Source organism: Pundamilia nyererei, unplaced genomic scaffold, assembly GCF_000239375.1.
Source record: "Pundamilia nyererei isolate P.nyererei 1_Seehausen unplaced genomic scaffold, PunNye1.0 scaffold00331, whole genome shotgun sequence".
Taxonomy (NCBI): domain Eukaryota; kingdom Metazoa; phylum Chordata; class Actinopteri; order Cichliformes; family Cichlidae; genus Pundamilia; species Pundamilia nyererei.
The window spans coordinates 322,658-326,403 of NW_005187732.1; the positions used below are offsets into that span (position 1 = coordinate 322,658).

At 40.0% G+C, this 3,746-nt stretch overlaps 2 non-coding genes across 2 annotated transcripts; both read left to right on the forward strand.

Annotated features, from left to right (window-relative positions):
* Positions 1–395: 395 nt before the first annotated feature.
* Positions 396–467, forward strand: trnaa-ugc (transfer RNA alanine (anticodon UGC)). The gene has a single exon. It is a non-coding gene; the product is annotated as a tRNA-Ala (tRNA).
* Positions 468–2,525: 2,058 nt separating this feature from the next.
* trnaa-ugc (transfer RNA alanine (anticodon UGC)) lies at positions 2,526–2,597 on the forward strand. The gene has a single exon. It is a non-coding gene; the product is annotated as a tRNA-Ala (tRNA).
* Positions 2,598–3,746: the final 1,149 nt, after the last annotated feature.

The following is a 3,746-nucleotide window of genomic DNA, read 5'->3' on the forward strand; positions in this document are numbered from 1 at the left end:
ACAATTTCATGCTCCCAGATTAGTGGGAACAGTTTGGGGATGGCTCGTTCCTATTCCAACTCAACTGCACACCAAATGCATAAAGCAAGGCCCATAAAGACATGGATGAACGAATCTGGTGTGGAAAAACTCGACTGGCCTGCACAGAGTCCTTACCTCAACCATCTAGAACACCTTTTGGATGAATTAGTGCGGAGACTTTGAGCCAGGACTTTTAGAAGAACAGTCAAAAATACAAAATATGTATCACCTGTTCATCTTCAGTTACTGGACATCCAGACTAGTCATTTGTAGTCCAAAGAATAAAAGACAGTTTAACCTCTTGTATGACCATCTCACAAGCAACCAAAGGCTAAACAGCGGGATAATATTATGGGATCAGGTGCCTGCTACAAGGGGATGTAGCTCGGTGGTAGAGCGCATGCTTTGCATGTATGAGGTCCTGGGTTCAATCCCCAGCATCTCCAACTTCTTAATGCTGTAAGTAGCTTTGGATTGACATTACTGTGATAAAGTCTATGTTAGGCCTGCTTTGTAGTAATATAGGTCACCAACGCAGTATACTGATTGGCACGACATGCTAATAAAGTTGGTTTTCTCTATTTCTTAATTCTGCACTTTATTAAAAAGAACTGTTGTTAAAAGGTACTTAGGTAGTGACTGGCTTAACATTTGGGTCTCACAAATTATTGTAATTTAATGTATTACTTTCATGTTACTCATTAAAATAGCTGAAAGACAGTCTCATTATCACCATTTAACAATATAAACCTGAGGCTACAAGCCCATACACCAACACAAATCCCTAATGAGGACACAAATCTAAGATCTTTCTCCTAGAAGAATACAAAGCTGACCGCACAAAGCAAAGATAAAAAAAAACAACCTTGTGTGTGTTTTTTCTGAGACAGGAGGATCTGGCAATGACCTTCAGGTGTGGCAGAGGGCAGCCCATGATTTTTTGGGTGGTGTTAATTACCCTCTGCACAGCCTTCCTGTTCTCAGTTGTGGCCCCTGCAAACCAGGAAGTAGGAGAGCACGCTCTCCACTGAGGAGCAGCGTCTGGTCCAAGTTGTTCTTCCTCAGGACACGGAGGAAGTGCAGCTGCTGCTGGGCATTCTTTACCAGGGTGATGTTTTTTTTTAATATATATGTATAGATTTCTCTGTAATACTTGATATACATAAAATAATACATTTTTGGTTTTTTTTCATTAAAAAATGAAAATAACAAAAACAACAAAAAACATTAACAGCATAATAAAAACTAATAAGTAAATGGTTAAAATACTGAAGCATCTGAACAGTTATAATCAGGAATAAAGGTTGTAAAAACTCATAAAATAATGTTAATTTATACAATGTTGACATTTTTTTCCTCACTGACACCATAACTATATATTTTTTAAAGTGATAGGGTTATGTGCTCCTTGCTGAACCTGGGTGCAGGCCTGGGAGCCTGTGTGAGAAAATAGGTTTTCCTCCAAGCTACAGCAGAGAAGCAATAAAGAGGCTTATTGATGTGAGACTAATGCATGGAGGAATGGAGGATAGATCAATGACGGGATAATACACAACCTCCACAATCCATAACAAACACACTGTGGATGGTGTTTTAGTTGAATAAAGGCTGTCACTTGAAAGCTGGATTTTGGGACTAAATGTGGGTGAAATGGTTGTTTTGTCACTTCGAGAAGCATTTGAAAATTCTATATTTGAATAAGATAAATGCTCTGACAAAGCTCAGAAGTGATGTGCAAAAGACTAGAACTGTTTGAATGAGTATTTTGTCAAAATATGACGATAAGGAAACGCATTTTGTCAGCCATTTGAAAGGGATTTTCAGAGAAGCTCAAGAAGCCTGCGTCACATGGATTTTCATAGGACTTAACTCTATCATCAGGCAAATTGTAAATGAGAAAAGATGTTAAAATCTGACACATACACAAGCACAGTTTGGCATGCCGATTTAAATGACTAGTGTAAAAGCAACACAAAAGTTGTGTTCAGTCACATAAACAAAACAGCTACACAATATTTGTGTGAATGCATTACCTTTATGTAGAGCATTTATCAGCCACAGTTCTTAGCTCAGAAATAAATGTGAAGGTTAAAACTTCAAAAAGTTCAAAAAACAGGCTACAAAAATAAAATACTGCTTTTATGGTTAGAACACAGCTATTCCCTGGTATGTGCTAATTTACTACGACTGTGGCATCCAATAAAAAGTGTAGAGTGGAGGTGAAGGAGGAGTGCTTGTGTCAGTGTTTATCTAGTATCTTTCAAAACAATTTTCAGCTCCACACTTCACCTTCTTCGCTGAAAGCACAGTGCCTCTCAGTGCTGCCAACTTGGTGGTAACTAGCGTGGTGAACACAGACAAGTGTGCCTGAAAAAATTTAGGCCAGTTACTGCACAAGTGAGTATCGTGGCAACTGGAAAATAGCTTGTCAAACGCTTTTGCAGCGTTTCTGTAAGCTAAAAAGTGAAGCTCAGGACAAAGAGACATTGAGTCTAAGCAGAGTTGGGGATGTAGCTCAGTGGTAGAGCGCCTTCTTTGCATGTATGAGGTCCTGGGTTCGGTCCCCAGCGTCTCCAACCTTATCGCTTTTTAATGTGAACAGAAGAGGTTGGCAGCAGCTTAGTGCAGGTAGGCATGCTCAAGAAAACCTGCTGAAGCTCAAACTGAGTATCAGAATGGGAAAGAAGATGTTGATTTTGAATATGGTATGGTTGTTGGTGCCAGAGGGGCTCATCTGAGTATTTTAAGAAACTGCTGCTCGATCCACCATTTCACAAAACTCAGTCTGAAACTGCTTTCTACAGTGAATTCGCTGTACTCAAACGGCCTCCATAGTCAGCAGATCTCAATCCAATCGAGCAAATCTGGGATGTGGTGGAGCGAGAGATTTGTATCATGATTGCAGCTGCCAAATCTGCAGCAACTGTGTGATGCTATCATGTCAATATGAGCCAAAATCTTTCAGGCATGTTTCCAGCACCTTGTTGAATCTGTGAAGAATTAAAACAAAGAAAAGATGAACAACCTGGTACTGGTAAATTCTAAGTTATGAAGTGGCTGGTAAGTGTATGGTGCCCTCGTCACTTTCCAGATAATTCACTAATATACAACAGAGGCATTAACAATGACCCAATCAGTCTCTGCTGTCGTATATGCTGCAATGGCATTTTAAGGTCTAAAAATCAGCACTGCATTGTAATTCAGATGTTTTTAGCGATAGCTGAATGGCTCTGCCCTGCAAAAGAGCAAAATGTTGCTGGAAAAAGGATCACAACATACGTGTTCTTGCATTAAACATCCTGCTGCGCTGATAGAGACACATCTGTCAAGCTCTAGGAAGAGCACACTTGTCGAGCATCTTTGATTTGCAATTAAAAAGGCAAGAAACTACTCATGGGATTAACAACTCAGTAAAATAAATATCACAAATGATAATGTCACTAACTCAATAGACAGGTTGGAAAAAGAGACATACATATTAGAGTTGGATGTCTCGAGACCGGTCTTTTACACGGTCTTGGTCTTGTCTTGATCTCGGATCCCTCGGTCTTGTCTTGGTCTCGCTGTTTCGGTCTTGCTGTCTCAGATCGACATAGTGGTCGGGAGATTTGGAGTCAACAGTATCCTGACACACAACGTAACGTTTGATAATGTGTCATGCGCAAAAGCATCAGCTCCAAGAGCCGTGCTTAGAGAGTGCTTTGTAGTGAATCAGAAGAGTCGAC